Genomic DNA, 19,712 nt, shown 5'->3' on the forward strand with positions numbered 1-19,712 from the left:
CACATCATAGTTTGTATATAGTTTTAGTTGAGACAAGAAGACTAGTCGTGTTTGTGCTCCGTGGATCTCTAAATCTTGTCGGTAAGACACTTGACAAACTCTGCTGTGGAGTTCTTAAAACTGAGTAGACACACAGGGTTTTAGAACATCATCGATTTGGGAAATATTTAAAGCAAAGTGTCAGCAGAAAAAATGAAGAAGTGGATTATTAGCCTAGGCTTCCGCATGCATGTGTGCACATGCACACACATAAAAGAAAGCAAAATAAATATTGACTCACATGAAAAGAATTAAGTAATGCCTCATTGCTTTCATGGTGTCCAACTACCAGGCTAAGCCACACAAGTCTGACTGTGCATAACTAAGTGTAAGTCAGCACCTTTGGGCTAGAGTAATTTATATTAAAGAAGCAGAATAAGAGATTTAAGAATTTGGGGTGGTTTCTAAATATGCAATAGACCATCACTGGGTAAGTGATTAAAGTTTGGAATTATACAAAGTATGAAAAAGTCACTCTTTCTTACCCTCAGGTTCTTCAAATACAAAAATGAACATGATAAAACCTACTCCTATAGGGTTTTAGGGATAAAATGAAAAGATACAGATAACACATTTAACACAGGGCCTAGGTCATAGTAGGTGCTCATGAAACACCACGGATTTAAAAACAGTTCTTGTCAAGAATTTGATACAGCATTTAATGAAATCTCAAAGAAAACAAAACATCTTCCAGCTGGGTAAGGTGGCAAATTCACACACATCCTGCCTTTTTACTACAGAATATGACCCAATGTACCATTCCAAGTGAGGCTCCCACAAAGCTGCTGCTGTTCTCTTCCTAGGAGTATTTAACCAAAGACCCCTTTCCTTCTCCTTGGGCCACGCCTTTTCGTGCCCTCCCAGGGTTCACTCATGCCATTGGTTCACCCACATGCTCTGTGCTCCCACAAGGACTGGCAGGACTCGTGAGTGAGTGATCCTAACCCTGACCTTGCCTCTGAACCGCACTCTCTCACCTGAGTGAACCCTAAGCAAAATCTCTCTGCCACCACAACTCCACTGCTCCTCTTTTCCTCAAATCTGTTTTTCTTTTCAAAGTCATTAGTAACACCACAGCTACAACCACTCAAACTCAGTTTGGTTGCAACCGTACATTTTTACCAACCACCTTCTATTCTGACCTCTCTACACACTTTCCAAGTCTCCCGCCTCCCTCTATCCCTACAGAGTATCCCACACCAGGCTTTGGCTCTTGTGATCCAATTAGTAATCTAACTCATCCTCCTATCTCTACCTTTTCCCTACCTCAAATTTATTTGCTATACTGCTGCCAAAATGATTGGGTTAAAATGGAAATCTTGGGGTTGACATGGTGGCACAGCATCCTAATCCTTCCACTCTGTGATGCCAGCATCCCATGTGGGTGCCAGTTTCTGTCCTGGCTGCTCCAGTTCTGAACTAGCTCCCCGCTTTCGGACTGGGAGAGCAGCAGAGGACGGCCCAAAACCCTTGGGATCCTACACTTGTGAGACACTGGAAAGAAGCTCCTGGCTTCAGATTAGCTCAGTCTTGGCTGTTGCTGCCATGTGGGCAGGTAAGCAATAGATAAAAGATCTCTCTCTCTCTCTGTAAAACATGCCTTTCAAATAAAAATAAATATTTTAAATATATATGTATACACACACACACATACACACACACACAGTGGAAATCTTGCCACACGAAACACTTCCAAAATTCAGACCCTTCTATCATTCACAGAATAAATTCCAAGTTTGATATATAAATTCTTCAGGGAACTGGATCATGCCTATCTCTTCAATTCATTTTGTTTCCCACCTCATCACTCCACAACCACATTACAGTGTTTGTCAATCGCTTGCAATCTTGCGCTGCTCTTTTTGCCAATATACCCTTGTACCACACATGCGAAACTCACTTGTTCTTCAAAATTCAGGCCCAGGATCACCTCTTCTAGAAGCCCTGACCACGGCACAAGCTCATGCAACAAGCACCCAGGAGACATCTATTTAACTGCACAAAAATTGAGACTAAGCAAACTGATGACAAAGCACCATATAATTTATACACGTGAAGCCTGCGAGAAGGGGAACTAGATGGATTTCAGTACATTTCTTTGAAGAGAAAGACTTGGCCTGGTGGAATTCAGGGAGCAATTCGTCACAGACAGATGAACACAGGAAATCAAAGTATTCACGAGAGGAAAGCAGAAAGGGAACACACTGAGAGGAGGCTGGACATGTGCATGCGTGTGTGTGTGTGTGTGTGTACAGCAAGGACTGGAGGGATAATAACAGAGTAATAAACTCACAAACATAGCTATCTTAACAAAGTGGCTTGGACACCACAACCAGTACTATATCTGAGATCGACAAACCATTTTATCTGAAAGTATATGAGACAGTTGCTATTTAGATACAAATCTGCACTTCTGTTAGAAATATATTAGTTTAGGAAGACATTTTCATTTGTTAGTCAATATCTTGCAATCATAAGAGTTTAAAGAATGTATCCTTACTTAGCAACTGCTCCAAAACTTCATTAAATTCTCAAATTATACTTCTGTATTGCATAAGAGTTTATGAAGTTGAAATAAGTTAATTAGGGCTTCATCAGTGAAGTCAAGAGCCAGTCAATCTTAGGATATAATATTAGAACATTAGGCTGCTCCAAATCAACAGGGAAAAACAACAATATAGTAAGCTTAATGTTCAACACACAAGGGACCTACAACTACCCATGTTTTGCTTTCTCATTGCAACAATTAAAAAGTACCAATCTTCAAACTACAATACCCTGGTGACTGCAGAAGAACAGATCAATGAGGCATTTTCTCCACGAGAAGTGAAGATTAAGGTCATCCACCAAAAATATGGACAAGGAAAAATGTGATCATAGTCATTATTTCTTTTTCAATGTTTGAGAGCCAGAAGCAAGTGTGTGAGGAAGAGAGATCTTTGATTCACTGGTTTACTCCTCATGTGCCCACAACAAATGGAACTGGGCGAGGCCAAAGAAAGGCGCCAGGAGCTCCATCCGGATTGCCCATGTGCATGGGAAGAACTCTCACCTGCTGCCACCCAACCATGAGCAGGAACCTGGGCTGGAAACAGAGGCAGGACTCCATAGCAGGCTCTTTGATGAGGGACACAGGCAACCCGAGTAGCTGGTTTATCCACTGAGCTACACCATAACATTCTGAATGACGTAAAATCTATTTTTTCAGTGAAGACAGAAGGCATATTTACGTGAATTCCTTGGAAGACTGCAGATCAGTCAGAGGTGGATAAAGTCACATGAATTCACTGCCCAGATAAACCATCTCCTACAAACAGAAACACTCCAAATGCAGTTCTGTAGGACTTTGCTTTAACTGTGTGTCTCTAAAATACCTCAAGTGTTACTTCTATATCAAGGAGAGAGCTAATTAAAAACCTACACGCTAACCAGCACAGAACCAATTCAGAGATAACAACCGGTGTTTGGAGTCCTGGGTCCTCTCATTCTTGACTCTGTAAATGCCATCCCTTGCTTTCAGGTTTGCAGACAGTGAAAAGTGAGCTACATGACTGAAAGTTAAATTTTAGCACAGCATTGATGTCATGTCAGAAGGCATGGGTAATTCTCACTCTCACACAATACCTGTCATTTTTAAAACACCCCTACTGACATGAACCAACATTCCCAAATCAAAAGTAAAACAAATCCTTTTAAGCTGTGGTATTCAAGCAAACTGACACACACAAATGCACACATGCTAGTCTTCGGTTACGAAATCTCACACATAAACATCATTACAAAACAAATTTTGCAGAGAAGAGGGATTGATGATGTTACAAGCGTGCTAAAGAGAATAACATTAAACATAAAAGAAACTGGCAGCCCACCAACAGGATGCTGACAGTCACGTTATACACAAGTGTGCGGGAGACGATCATTGTTGTCAGTTAATGTCAACATTGCATTTCATGAAAACCTTGTGATTTAGGGAATATGGAATGGTCCATCTAATCTAAGACAGTGGACTCTTTCCATCTGATTTGCATTCATTTTTCAATAAGAAAGTTATCTCTTTACTTTTGTTAAAAAAAGTTATTTATTTTTATTGCAAAGGCAGATTTACAGAGAGAAGGAGAGACAGCAAGATCTTCCATCTGCTGGTTCACTCCCCAAGTGGCTGCAATGGCTAGTGCTGAGCCTATCTGAAGCCAGGATCCAGGAGCATCTTCCGGGTCTCCCACACAGGTGCAAGTTTGCCAAAGCTTTGGGCCATCCTTGGCTGCTCTCCCAGGCCATAAGCAGGGAGCTGGATGGGAACTGGTGTAGCCAGGACACGAACCAGTGTCCATATGGGATCTTGGTGGATGCAGGACAAGGATTTAGCCACTAGGCAATAATGCCAGGCCTAAAAGTTATCTATTTCTTATGATCATATTGTCAAGTATCAATTAAGAGGAATGTCTACAGTGTGCTAATCAAAAGGTTTCTTTTGTGTATTTTTAAGACAATTTCTTTATTTGAAAATGTGAGTGACAAAAGAAGGAAGAGAGAGAGAGAGAGAGAAAACGACAGAGAGAACTCCATTCACTGGTTCACTTCCTAAATGCCTGTAACAGACAGGGCTGGGCTAGGAGGAAGCTAGGAATCAGGAAGCCACATGTGGCTGTCAGGAACCCACACACTTAGGTCTTCATCTGCTGCCTTTCAGGTGGATAAGCAGAGAGCTGGACCAGCGATGGAGGTAGGACTTGATCCCAGGCGTACTAATATAAGATACAGGCATCCCAATCGGTAGCTTAATGCACTATGCCACAAGCCCACCTCTAAGACAGCAGATTTTATATCCCTACCACACACACACACTTAAATGACACTTGTTGTTTATAGTTCTATTACACTGCGATAAATACTGAATTAATCAAGACTGAACTTTATTTCTCAAGAAATAGGACCTCGAGGGTTAGGTTCCAAAAAGTTTCTGGACACAACATTTGTATCACATGATCAATATGTAAGCTGGTTTCATGTGCATTTCTGTCGAAAGACAACTTAATTTATACTGCTTGCTCATTAATGTCGCACTCAGATAATGGCATTACTCACAACTGAGTAAAGCGTGTCTAATAGACATATTGCCTAAGATATATGACAATGTTTTTAAATTTTTACTTTAATTAATTAACTTATTAATTTTACTTGAGGGACAGAGAGAGAAAGAGACAGCGAGAGTGAGAACGCAAGAGAGATCCTAACCACTGGTTTACTCCTAAGTGCCTGTCACGGCTAAGAGGCCGGAGGCAGAGACAGGCGCTGGGAACACATTCAAGTTATCCCACGTGGGTGATAGGAATCAGGTTTTTCTTGAGTCATCATTGTTACCTCCCAGGGACTGCAGCAGCAGAAAGCTGGGAGCAAGAGCGAGAAAAAAGGACAACCTCAAACTTTTACTCCATTAACTGGAAAAACAAAAGCCCTTTTCCAGTGCCCTCAGCAAGTTTGGCTTGAATTACATTGCCCACATTTGTCTGGCCACAGTGTCTTGATGGCCTGATCTCCTTGAGGGCTGAGAATGGCTTCATATGTTGGCCACCACTTCAAAACCCAGCTGAGTATCAAGCAGATAGCTATGAGATATTCGCATCTATGGACCAAATGGATCTAACACAGGAAACTGTATGGAGTATAATAATAAAAGAACTCTGCTTTCCTACTTTTAGATAATATAATGAAAGAGTTTTAAACATATTTTCAGGGCTATGCAAATGAAGAGTTAAATTTTGTAGTAGCTTGATATCTATTACCATGAAATAACACATAACTGATGCTCCCTATAGAATAGGAGAGTATTGACAAGGAATCAAGGGACTTAAATTTTTGTTTAAGTAGAAGACACATTTCTGTTGAGTTATCAGATAATGCTTATTTATTTCCAAGGCTTGACAGAGGAGGAAGGAAATATAAACAATACAAATGCACCCTAAAATACATAAAATACTATAGACATGTGTTATAAACACAAAGGTTCTACTAAGCCTCTAGAGGAAACTCCAAGTTCTCATGTAACAAGGCTAGAGCATCTGGCAGAGAAGGAAAATAAATTAATAATGAAAGGCTATCAATGTCTCCAACAAATGTTGAACATGAGTTCAAGGATGGGTGAGTTTTTGGACTTGAGTGTTGTTCTTCCACTGTTATAGAAAAATAAGCTAAGCTAATCATATCGTATGCCTACTCTTCTTCAAGGAAAAATACTTTATAAAATAAAATTGTCCGGTTGCATTCATGTGGCACATACAATTTGAAAAACCAGGGCGTGGGAATCACAACAAGTGTGTTAACAGAGAACAGTTGCGGGCCTGGTGCAATGACTCAGTGGCTAAATTCTTGTTTTGCAAGCAATGGGATCCCACATGGGCACCAGGTTGTGTCCTGGTTGTTTCACTTCCCAGCCAGCTCTCTGCCTGTGGCCTGGGAAAGCAGTCGAGGATGGCCCAAAGGCTTGGGACCCTGCACCTGTGCGGGAGACCCAGAAGAAGCTCCTGGCTCCTGGCTTCAGATAGGCTCAGCACTAGCCATTGCAGCCTCTTGGGGAGTGAACCAGAGGATGGAAGATCTTGCTGTCTCTCCTTCTCTCTATAAATCTGCCTTTGCAATAAAAATAAATAAATCAAAACAGCTGACATAAAATTCCATCCATCAATGAACAATTGCTATCAACAGCTGAAAAGTATTGAAGTAGGCTAAAGTACTTCTAAGTAAAATCAATGAAACAGTGGAAGCATTGAATATTAGTTTTTCTTGGGCTTTAATACACTTGACTGAACTTGGAGAATATCCCTCACAGTGAACATATGGCTCAAAATTTCCAGGCCACATTGGTAGTCGGCACTATTTCTACACCTGATAAGGTCAGTGGCCTATTTTCCAAGTTTGTAATAAGCTGTATATTTCTGCACAGGACATGTACCATCTAGAAAGCAACCATAACTAAAGAGAAAAATGACATACCTGAAACAACGCTGTCTCTATAGAACGAAATCATGAGAACTGGCACATCTTCATTTTTATTACATTTAGAAACAGTGCAAGGGAACTTCAAAAAGTGCAGGAGAAATAGCATTAAAAGATAAGTATTTGGGTACCAAAAAAAAATTATGTACTTTCCCATAAACTTTCTGAAGGCCCTTCAGATGTGTTCCAAAAGGAGTATGGTTTCCTTAGTTTAATTAACTCACGTTTTGAAACATCCAACTCTCGAACCTCATAGAAGACTCACCATATCCCGAATCACCAGATGTTCCTTCATGTAGGTTACCATGGAATTATTTGATACTGGGAACTGACTTATCTCAGTGTATAACACTACTTCAAAAGTCCGGGCTGGTAAATTCCAGCCCAGCATGGCATAAAGCATCCTAGGGTCACAAATAGAACAGAACAATGTTCAAGAGAGGATCAGGTTTATATTTATATCTGTAGGTGGAACATCTATTTCCACAAGAAATCAAAACTTCTGAATGTTAAGAATGAGCGTGTGTTTTTATAGTTACATCCACTCCATTTCAATTACATAGATTTTTCTTTTAAAGCAGAGGGAGAGAGAGCAGGATGTTTTTCTTGTCTTATCTGCATACATAGCTGTATCCGCCAAAGCTTCAACAGTTAATATTTCTCCTACAAAGGAAATGTGGAACACCAGGACTAAGCAATAAGCCGTCACTACACCAATGTGTGCAAAAATAAAAAGTTGTGATATTTACCACAAGGAGGTATTTTAAGTATTTAATTTCTCCAGTGGAAAAGGAAGAATACAGCGTAAGCTTCATTACTGTTTGAAATTTGTTTTCTCTTAATAAAAGTTAGAAAAGGGATTGGAGAGAGAGGGGGTGCGAAAACAAGTTAGAGCAAATGGGAAATAAACTGGAATGAGGTAAGCACGTCTCACTTTCTGTGGTACAGGGCAACTTTACCCTGCAACGCGCTGTCAATAACTATGATAGCTCTTGGGAGTTCACACATTCAATAGGATGCATATTTTTCTTTCTAAAGCTGAAAAAAATATATAAGGAAGGAATTGAAGGGGGGAGGGAATGATGGAGACAAGATATACATACACACATGCAGAGACTTCACATTTTGATGCAAAGCACCAAGTACTGAAGCACATGAGGACATCAAAGATCAAAATTCCAGCGAGGTGGGGCCTGGTGCAGTAGCCTATTGGCTAAAGTCCTTGCCATGCAAGCACCAGCATCCCATATGGGCACCAGCTCTAATCCTGGCTGTTCCATTGCCCATCCAGCTCCTGTTTGCATCCTGGGAAAGCAGTCAAGGACGGCCCAAAGCCTTTGGACCCTGCACCTGCATGGGAGACCTGGAAGAAGCTCCTGGCTTCTGGCTTTGGATTGGCTCAACTCTGGCCATTGTGGAGTAAATCAATGGATGGAAGATCTTCCTTTCTGTCTCTCCTCTGTATATCTGACTTTCCAATAAAAATAAATAGATGTTTAAAAAAATTCCAGCTTAGTGTAAAACAAACAAAAATTGGATTTAAGCAGAAATAACCAGTCGAAACACACACACAATCCTGCAGGTCTGAAAAAGCCTAGACTACACTCTCCTGTCATTCCCTGGTTTCTAACTAAATTTGGAAGCGTTTAAATGATTTGTCATTTGCTAAAATTAAGTCTCAGGATATGTGCAGAATGGGAAGTGCTTCCTGGAGCAGCAAGCCTGACAGATGCCATGAGCAAGCACCATCACCATTCAGGGAGGAAGAGCACACTGCCACAGCAGCTATTCATAACCGACATTTTCACTACTTCTAATAGTAACAAATGTAAAATATTCCAATTTCGAACTCACTCCAGGCTGAAAATAAAGTCACACCTCTTAGAAGCTTGTGTTAGCACTACAGCAGAACATGTACCACGGACACCTGTGGCCGCCTCACTTTCCTAAAGCGTGTATTGCTGCAGCTGGCCACAGCTCATCCTCTTGGCAGGAATTTAATCATCCTGTCAATTATCTGGACAAGCAGGTGAAAATATTTCTCTTAGGGGATTCTTTTAACACAATCTGGTCTTTCCTCCACTCGAAAATCTGTAGGCACATGATATCTGAGGGCAGAATGAGAAAGGAAAAAAAAAATAAATCTATTAGGAGTTAATTCCTGAATGTCTCAATGACACTGCTTTTCTTTTTGAGATTTTATTTATTTTTTGAAAGGCAGAGTGAGGCAAAGAGAGGGTCAGACAGAGAGAAAAAGATCTTTCACTTGGTAGTTCATTTCCCAAATGGCCGCCACAGCGAGGGCTGGACCAGGCTGAAGTCAGGTGGCAATTACCGCAATCCAGGTCTTTCAAATGGGTGGCAGAGGCCCGAGCATTTGCTGCCCTGTGGGCTCATTAGCAGGAAGCTGCATCAGAAGCAGAAGAGCCAGAACAGGAATAAGCGCTCCCAAATGACATACCCACACTGTAAATGGCAAGTTAACATGCTAAGTCAGATGCTGGCTTTCACACTCTGTCCCAGTCACAAAATTTACTGGGTTCTACAAATTCATAATGTATTAAGTTTTAACCTGACTAATATTGCTGGATGTCATTATAAGCAATTCAGTTAATAAAACTGGTATGTCAAAAATTTACAGCTTTGTCTGTGCTAAGTTTCAGATAATTATTTAAAAGGAGAACAAATGGATTAGATTTATATTATGCTAGAAAATGGCTCTTCAGCCCAGTTGTTTAAAAAGATCCTATAGTCACTGTCCCTTGAGAAACAGCCAATGATTAAAGGATGTCCCCATATCTCATTTATGCCTTTAAATACAAACAGTATTTATGACATGTGATGGATTTCCCGGAGGTTTTGCACAAAAGTTCTGCTTACCACACCCTAATCACAACATGAACACTTAATAAAGAATACTTAAATTAGCTAATCAGGTTGAGGGCTGAGAAGGACTTCAATGGCAGCCCTCTAAAGGATGGAGCCCTTCCCTGGAGACCAGAAGACCTTTCCGCATTGCACGTGGTGCTGTCTGCTCTCTTTCAGCTGCTGTGACTAAGTTCCCAAATGACTTGAAGAAACTATTATTTTTCTGTAACCAAGAGATTTGTGCACCCGGATGGGCAGGTGGCAGAGGGGTTCTAAGAGCCCACAAGGTCTTCTCATAAAATTGGCTTCGGGTGGATTGGGGACGAGGAGCTTGAATAAAAAGGAAATTGGTTGCAGGGGAGGAATTCTGCTAAAAATAGTCAGAATTTTCCATTTCTCTGGCATCCACGGGGAATCTAACAATATGAAAAACAAAACAAAGACTCCTATATGAGCTGGAAACGATTTCTCTTGTGAGCTTAAAAATAAATAAATAAAAAGGCAGACAGGGCAAGACGCCATGCCAAGCACTCCCTGCTTGGTGATCAGCCACTCCTGGCACAGCAAATCTAGTAACTCTGCCAGTGGTAATAGCTTGCAAAAGAATCTTTTAAAATGACAATTGTCTTGATGACTATATGCTACATTTAAAAAAAATTCCAAAGAAAAATAAAATTGAGACTATTGCTTAAATATGAGAGTCCCTCCTAACCTTATGAATTCAATGTAAGATTAATGTGGGTACCCTTCCATTTGTATCATATCTCAAATTGTCCAATGAGCAGAAAAATAAAAATTGAATACTATGGGCAAGAAATTTTCTTCTCTTCCAGTGAAAAATTAATGCCAGGATTTTCAGACTATTCAACATTTATTTCATGACAAATATTTATTGATTCTACCATGTTCCAGGCTCTTTAATCAATCATTCAGTCATCCAAAGGACATATTTTTCAAATCTTAACATACTGCTGATCATACAGTTTCCAAAGTAGTAGTTCTTATTTTTATGGTTATCTTTTGTTCTTCCAACTTTTAGAGGAAGACAATTCAGCTAGGTAAATAAACATAGTTTAACAACGGTACTTGTCTCTTCCACTTCTGTCAAAGCTATCATGGAGTTTGGGGTTAGTAATAATTAGAAAAATCATTTTCAGCAGAACTTCAGGTCAAATCACAAACAAACAAACAAACAAAAACTTTCATTATTATTAATGAAAGAAGTCCAGCAGCCTCGTTTGTTTTCACTAGTAACAACAAAAATTTTTTTGGTTTTTGGTTTTTTTCCCCGTGATTTGACCTGAAGTTCTGCTGAAAAATGCCCTATGATGAGGCCTGATGACAGTTTCTTACCATATTTCTTACCTTACCTCTTACTGCTGTGATACAATGGATTAAATGCTCTTTGCAAAATTATCCTTTCTGAATTTTTAATTCAAACTGCATTAAGAGCCCACATGTCCTGAGATGGAATGATATCCTTGGACTTTTTCTATGAATCCTCTGAACTGATCTCTTAATCACTGACAGGTTCTCCTCCACCAAAGTCAAGTTCCTTCCATTCTTCCAAAAAACCATGGCGCTTGCACGTTTCTTAGTAACGGCAGGGCTTATTGGGAGCTAACCACTCAACACACCGTGGAGTCCTAGGCAGAACAGGAAGTGGGTACACAGTGATGCTGGCCACATTCCTCCTCCCTTCCTCTTCTGCTGCCCTTGGCATGCCAGTGGGAAAAGGCAGCTGACCCTGGACTTCCATTCCTAGCAAAGTTCCTAAGGTGACTGTTTTCCCTACAGATTTTGGTGTCCTTTTTTTTTTTTTATAAGATTTATTTTCATTTGAAATGCAGATTTTACGGATAGGAGAGACACAGAGAGGGTCTACCATCTGCTGGTTCACCTGCCAAATGGCTGCAACAGCAAGAGTTGAGTGGAACTGATGCTGGGAGCCAGGAGCCTCTTCTGGGTCTCCCACATGGGTTCAGGGCCCAAGCACTTGTGCTACCCATGTCATAAGCAGAAAACCACATTGGAAGCAGAGCAGCTGGGACACAAACCCATGCCCATAGAGGATGCTAGCATCACAGGGAGGAGGATTAACCTGGTGTGCCACCATGCTGGTCCCTACATAAACTTTCCATAGATATTTAGGTCCGTAATTGCTCCAACAAAGACATTCTACCAAATAACCAAGATACAATTATAAAATTCACAACAATATGTCAGTACATTGGTCTCAGTGTGGCAGCCTAGAGGCTAAATCCTCACCTTGCACATGCCAGGATCCCATATGGGCATTAGTTCTAATCTCAGTTGCTTTACTTCCCATCCAGCAACCTGCTTGTGACCTGGGAAAGCAGTGGAGGACAGCCCAAAGCCTTGGGACCCTGCACCTGCGTTGGAGACCCAGAAGAAGCTTGTGGTTCCTGGCTTTGGATCAGCTCAGTACTGACAATTGTGGCTACTTGGGAAGTAAACTGGCAGATGGAAGATCTTTTTCTCTGTCTCTCCTTCACTCTGCAAATCTGACTTTCCAATAAAAAAAATAAGTCTTTTTTAAAAAAAGTGTCAGTACCACATCTACAGGGCTCCTTAACTCTCACCAGTTATGCCACCAATATCACAATGGACTGATTTCATTGTCATTGGAATAGCTCACAACTTTTCCCTTGACTCTGATCATCTTTTGAAGTTTGAAAGTTCCAAGTTATGTATATTAGAGAAAATTCAAGTGGGAGTTCTTTCACACTTTTTCAACATTAAATTTCAGTTATTCGTTTTTGGGAGAAATACCAGACAGGATGCTAGGCGTCCCATGCTATCCACCAGACAACATACACCTGTATTTTGTCTCAATGTTATTAATTACAATTATAATCACCTGGTTAAGGTCGTGCTTGCTAGATACCTATCTGAAAAATTACTTTGTCCCTCCATATTTTATAGATAAATGTAGCACCCATATGAGTAATTCATCCCTCATCAAATTGGTGCCTATTAGCCTTAACATCTACCGATAACCTCAAAACATTATACAAGTTCTCCAACTGTGATTTTTCAACGTCATTTTCTTTCCTTCTCACCATTAACATACCACCATGGACTCATACATTTTTATACAAAAGGGCTTTACAAAGATCACGGGAAGTGCATACTCTGCAACGCTAACATGGATTTCAGAAACACATACACCAAAGCAACCCTTTTAATTCTATTTTCCACAAACTTTCTGATGTTTAGTCAGCATGTGTCTATCTTCTCTGATGAGGTTTTCCTTCAGATCTTCTGCCCACTTTTTAATTAAGTGTTTTCTTATTGCCTGAATTTCAAGAGGACTTTCCTTTCTTTTTCTTTCTTCCTTTTTTTTTTTTTGTATATTTTGGATTCAAGTCCTTTCCAGATATGAATTTTGCAAATACTTTTTCCCTGTCTGTGGTTTGTCTTTCCACTCCCTTAAAACCATGTTTCACAGAGCAAAAGTATTTGATCTTAAGTAGGAGCCAACTTACTAATTTTTCTCACATGGATCATACTAAGGAATACTGTGTCTTAAAACTCATCAGCTAACTCGAGACTGTATATGGGTTTTCTCCTTTGTTTTCTCCAATAAGTTTTTCAGTTTTGCATTTTACATATAGACCTACAGTCTAGACATAGGCCTAATTTAGAGTTAATTATTTTATAAACTATAAGGTCTGTGACTAGGTTCACTATTTTGCATATAGATGTGAAATTGTCCCTGCACTACATTCTGAAAGGAATATGCTTTTCCTGTCTGCACTTCTGTTTATGTGGATTTAGTTTGGACTCTCCATTCTGTTCCATTTTTAAAAAGTAATTCTTAATTTGAAAGGCAGAATTTTAATATGTATATTTTAAAAATATTTTTATTGCAAAGCCAGATATACAGAGAGAATGAGAGACAAAGAGATCTTCCATCTTCTGGTTCACTCCCTATGTGGTGGCAACAGCTGGAGCTGAGCCAATCCGAAGCCAAGAGCAAGGAGCTTCTTCTGGGTCTCCCACAGAGGAACAGGAACCCAAGCCTTTGGGCCATCCTCAACTGCTTTCCCAGGCCACAAGCAGGGATCTGAATGGGAAGGATAGCAGTCGGGATATGAACCGGCACCCATATGGGATCCTGGCAGATATAAGGTGAAGATTTAGCCACTGAGCCATGACACTGTGCCCTGCATTCTGTTCTATCAATGTTTATTAATTTTTTTTACCATTTCTACAGTGTCTTGATTACTGTGACCTTTACCAACCTTTCAAATCAAGTACTATTTTGATTGCGCATTTGTCGACTACACAGATCAAAGTAGAAAAAAGTGACAATGCCTCAATATTGAATCTTCTATTTCATGAACACAGAATGTTTCCTTTTATACAGGTCCTGGCTCAAAGATTCTATGTATGATTTCTTGGTTGGACATCTAATATTTAATTTTGGTATGTGGCGATGGCACTATAAATGGTAATGGGACGTGCCCAGAGTGAACGACCCAGGTCAGACCATTTTGTCCCTCACCTACCCTCTTAGGAGCAATTGACCTAGGTCAGACAATTTTGTCCCACCATCTTTGGACCCAAGCTTTGCCTCCACTGCCCATTGAAACACAGTTCAGATTTCCTCATTTATCACCGTACAAGAATTTAAAGTATATACCCAATAAGGTAGGGTATTTCCAAAAAGAGGAGTGTAAAGGAGTAAGAGAAGGAATCAGTGAGACCTCGTTTCAAGTCTTGTACTTTACTATGAGAACTCTGAAGATACTTTTTGTCCTTTTGTTCTTATGTCCTTTGTATTTTCGGCAATTTCTTTTTACTTTATCTAAATATACTCTATTTCTTAAATGAGGAAGCCAGGAGAAGGCTGACAAGAGACCTAGAAAAGGGGGCAAAATACTTTCCTGTGCCTCTCAGAATTGAAGCCCACTTCTGGTTCCAGAAAAAGCACAGCTACGATCGTTTAAAATCTCAGGAAATGACTTTGTGGCAGAATTCGGCATTTACATTTTGAACTGCTTAATCATTCCTTTTATAGACTAGTTGAAGGTTACTTAGTCTCTGTGGCATTTTCTGATGTCTCAGTTCCCTTCCTCTGTCATCCAGAGCTCAGTTTCAAGGTTGAAATGCATTATGATAATCACAGTCAACCAAAGGCATCCTAATTCCCAACTCTTCATAACTGCATGCTTTTCTCATCAATTTCACTTCAGTTAAAAGACCAGTAAAAGGAAGAATGTAAGAATAAATCTGAGCTTACAAGTTCTATCACCACCATTACCTCACATGATAAGCCTTCTTATTAAATCTGCCATCTTCACACCAGATTACACATTAAAAGAATGGGATGTACATAAGCATCTCCAGAAATTAAGTAATTCCACTTGAGAAAGCTGAATTTTCTGAAGCAGAGCATCTACATTCTTTATCAAGTAAATTATTGTCTGCGTTTTAGCTCAAGATGTTTCTGTTATTTCTTATTTCTCCAACCACTTCTCTTCCAAGCCCCCTGAAGAAAAATAACAAACAGAAATATCAATTACCTCTGCTCACCCAACCAGTGCTAGCCTTTCTGAATGGGCTTCAGGATAGAAATAATGCCACATCAATTTCTAGGTGTGATGTGTACTGTATCAATACAACACACATCAAAACAGATTTGAGCCACAGCTTCTCGAGGATACAAAGAAGGGATGGACACAATGACTGGTAAATTATCATAAATAGGCATCAGCAATCCACATTTTAAAATTTCTAATGTGGACGTTTTCACATAGAACATAGAGTTCTTTTTTTTTTTTAAAGATTTATTTATTTTTATTACAAAGTTGGATATACAGAGAGGATGAGAGATAGAGAGCAAGATCTTCCATCCTAAGATTCACTCCACAAGTGGCCGCAACGGCCAGTGCTGTGCCGATCCAGAGCCAGGAGCCAGGAACTTCTTCCAGGTCTCCCACATGGGTGCAGGATCCCAAAGCATTGGGCCATCCTCGACTGCTTTCCCAGGCCACAAGCAAGGAGCTGGATGGGAAGTGGAGCTGCCGGAATTAGAACTGGCACCTATATGGGATCCCGGCGCGTTCAAGGTGAGGACTTTAGCCGCTAGGCCATGCCACTGGGCCCAGAACATAGAGTTCTTTAAAACAAAGGCTGTGCAGATTCATGGTATATCTCAGAGGCAAGAACATCATAAATAACTGATGAAAATTTGAGTTAATAAAATGTTAGATTCATCACAAAAGCTTCCTCTTAGAATTGCTTCAAGCAACCTTTCCTTTTCCCTGGATCAATGACAATCTGTAAAATCCCTCCTGTTTCAGCAACTCTATGCTAATCACTTCTTCTATGTTCCCACTGTATGCAATTTCCTCTCTAGCAAAACATTTCAACCAGACTAAAACAGCTTTCATATTCTTCCTTGCAGGCTGGGTCATAGAGGTGTCAACTGGACTCCGAACTGTGCCTTTCTGCTTTCGTGCACACTTTGCCATCTCAACATGAGAGTGTTGCCAACAGTCACTCCATAGTGGAAGAGGGGCTCTTGCTCACTGGGATTCTTCAGCCATGTTGTGGACGTGGCAGAAGGTGGACAACCGGGTCTTCATATTTGGTTTTAGTCTGTGATTTCTAAGTGTTAGGGGTATATCAGTTGCTTAGTAGGCACAACTATGGAATGAACTTAAAAGTTGACAAATTAATAGACTAAGATGGCGCAACTTAGCCTTTTCAGGTCTGTTAACAGGTAGGTATTTAGGAGAATGGATATTTTATAATGGCTGTTTGGGCACACTTGGCCTGGTGACTAAGCTGCTAGTTAGGAGGCCTGAGCCCCATATGAGAAAGCACGGGTTTATGTCCATGTCCAGCTCCTGACTCCAGCTTCCCACTGATCTAGACTATGGGAGGGCAGCCATGATGGCTCTGGGTCCCTGCCATTCTCACGGGAGACCTGGAGCGAGTTCCCAGCCTCCAGCTTCAGCCCAGCCCTGGCCTGGGTATCGAGAATTCCGAGTGAACAAGTGCAAGGGAGCTATCTTTCTGCCCTTCAAAAAAATGTGTGTGTGTATATATACATATACATATACATATACATAATAAAATAAAAACAAAAAATGAAATGGCCATTTTAGTGTAAGCTTTCACCTCATAAAGTCTGACACACTGGAAAGAACATAACCGGTAGGACCAGGCAATTCCTGGGAGGCTGAATCTCTTGGAGACTCCATGTCCGCACTCATAAAACTGGAATCAATTTACAGGATTGCTATGTAAAGATGAAAGGTAATGGATGAGAAACATCTATTAGCACAGGCTTCACTGTAGGTGCTTGATAAATATATCAATATATGGAGATTTTATGTGACTTGCTCCTCGGAGTCACTTCAGACTTAATAGAGATAAAACCTTTTCCTTCTTGCTTCATTTTCAATATACCCTTCATTTGTATTTCAAGCCCTTCTCATCACATTCCAGTTAATAAATTTCAGTTATGTATTGCTTCTCCTAAATATAAGCTTCATTACAAATTCTATTAGGAGGAAAACCTTGCATACTTTCACAGTGGAGAAAAATCAGTTTTGATATTTCATTGCTTTTCTGAAGTCCAAGAACAGTAATAATATTTATGACACTATAGCAGTAAGGTTTACGAAGCAGTAAATAGCTTTTGAGGCTGATTAAACATCTCTGTTTCACTTCACATACTCTAGTACCAAAGGCATTACTCTCTAATTAAATGCTTATCTGTGTTACACAAGGACTTTTTCTGATCTGCACCTTCCAACACATGTTACACAAAGAGGGAGAAGGGGGAAAGAAACTAAATTATTGGAGGAGATATTGTTAATATTGAACCTTTTGGTCTAACTTCTGGGTCAAAAAGATGATAGCACAAAAACTTCACTGTTCAAAAAGAAAATCAAAGCAAAACAAAGAAAAATCCAGAACACTCTTTGGAAGGATGTCAATTCCATTGGAAATATGCGAGTTTGAGGAGTACAAGCAAAACTATAAACATCAGTTTGCTTTTCTAATTTTTTTTGTCTGAAATAATAAGGTCATTTTACTTTTTCCATGTGACGTTAATATATTAACTCTTACATGGTAAAAGATTCAAAAGAAATAATTTGTGTCCTTATCAACTGTGAGTATCTCTTCTTATAATTACAGGGCTTTTTTTTTTTTTTTAAATCCCACAATAAGACCAAGGAAAAGTTAAAGGAGAAACCCCCTGACAAATTCTCCTGGGGGCTGTGTGGTTCACAGAAAGTTCAGCTGCCACCACTACTTTTTAATTCTCCCAGTTCCAGCAGCAGGTGGTAAATCTGTGCTTTCTTTCAGACTGCAGGGACAACACACAGGGTTGCCCAACTGTAACTCATGGGCAGAAAGTACATTTTCAGCAAGGAAGACCAAACAAACAAACAAAACCATCTTTTACAGCTCCAAAAACGCTTAGGTACCAAATGTCCGTCTGCCTCCAAAGAATGCTTCTTAAGCACGAGACCAGTAAGATTAAGATCTGGAATTTGAAAAGATCACTAGATAACAGTTTAAAGAATAGATTCTACAAATCACCATGCAAGGAGCAGGGAGACCACGCAGTAAATCATTATGATGATAGCTCAAAACAAAGCAGTGGGAATGAAGGTGGAAAGCTGATGAACTCCAGAATATTTCCAGTATGATAACGGCGAGTTACATAAAAGCAGCATTCGTGGGAGTCTCAAGAGAGAAGGCAGACAATGGGCAGGTCTGAAAGATCAGCTTGGAGTTCTTAAAGTACTAAAAGGAACTGGAAGTAAGAACACTATAAGGAATGATTTGAGATAAATGAAGACATACAAAATGAAAGAAGTGGTTGCAAGTTTAAGTAGTAAATTGTGTGGGGGACACCAGGGTGCTAGGAAGCTCCACACCAGGCAGGATCAAGGCTGCAGAGGCTTTCAAGGGGTAAGAGAAAGAGAAACAGAAGAACAAAGAAACAAGATTTTAACCTGCCTTTCAAAAAGACTGCTTAGTCAATGAGGTAGAGAGGGATGATGACTGGGAAGTGAAGACTAAGTGTGAAAGGTAAGTACTTATTTGAAAGAGTCAGAGAAAGGTCTTCCATCTGCTGTTTCACTTCCCAAGTGACCATAATGACCAGTGCTGAAGCCAGGAGCCAGGAACTGCACTGCCCGCCCCCCAGCACCCTCCCCAACCTGCCCTGGCCTCATGCATCCCATACAACATCAGCAGGGAGCTGGATCAGAAGTGGAGCAGCAGGGATACTAACTGGCAGTCATATGGGATGCTAGCAATACAGGAGGCGGCTTTATCTACCACACCATGTCAGCCATAAAGCTGTACCATGTATGAAAGATACATATATATGTCAGAACTGATGTAGATAAAATAAGTAAAGAAATGCAGAAAATGGAACAAAAGAGGGTTTACACGTTAAACCCCTAAAAGACAAATAGTACTATATTTCACTTTTAATTATATAAAGATCTTCAAAAGTTCATGAAATGCATATTACGGAAAAAAAAAAAACTGATACATAGACTTAAAAAAAAAAACCCTTTGCACCAAAATAAATTCATCTTTTCATGTTTCCATAAACATTTCAAAGTTCCCTTGTAGTTAGGCCATGCAATTACCCAAAACCTACACACCTTTATTAAACCAGGATTTGGAGGAAATGGAACAGAACTGAAAGAATTCTCTCTTCGTTTTCTTTTCTTCTCCTTCTCCTTTAAATATTCGCTTATTTGAAAGGCAAAGTGACAGAAAGGCAGAGAGAGATCTCCCATCCA

At 40.1% G+C, this 19,712-nt stretch overlaps 1 protein-coding gene across 2 annotated transcripts in view; it reads right to left on the reverse strand.

Annotated features, from left to right (window-relative positions):
* Positions 1 to 19,712, reverse strand: part of PEAK1 (pseudopodium enriched atypical kinase 1) — a 294,399-nt gene that overhangs the window by 167,027 nt on the left and 107,660 nt on the right. The gene's annotated exons all lie outside the window — the stretch shown is intronic.

The sequence above is a fragment of the Ochotona curzoniae genome, unplaced genomic scaffold (genome assembly GCF_017591425.1).
Source record: "Ochotona curzoniae isolate NIBS_2020 unplaced genomic scaffold, NIBS_Ocur_1.0 scaffold_4701, whole genome shotgun sequence".
Lineage (NCBI taxonomy): Eukaryota > Metazoa > Chordata > Mammalia > Lagomorpha > Ochotonidae > Ochotona > Ochotona curzoniae.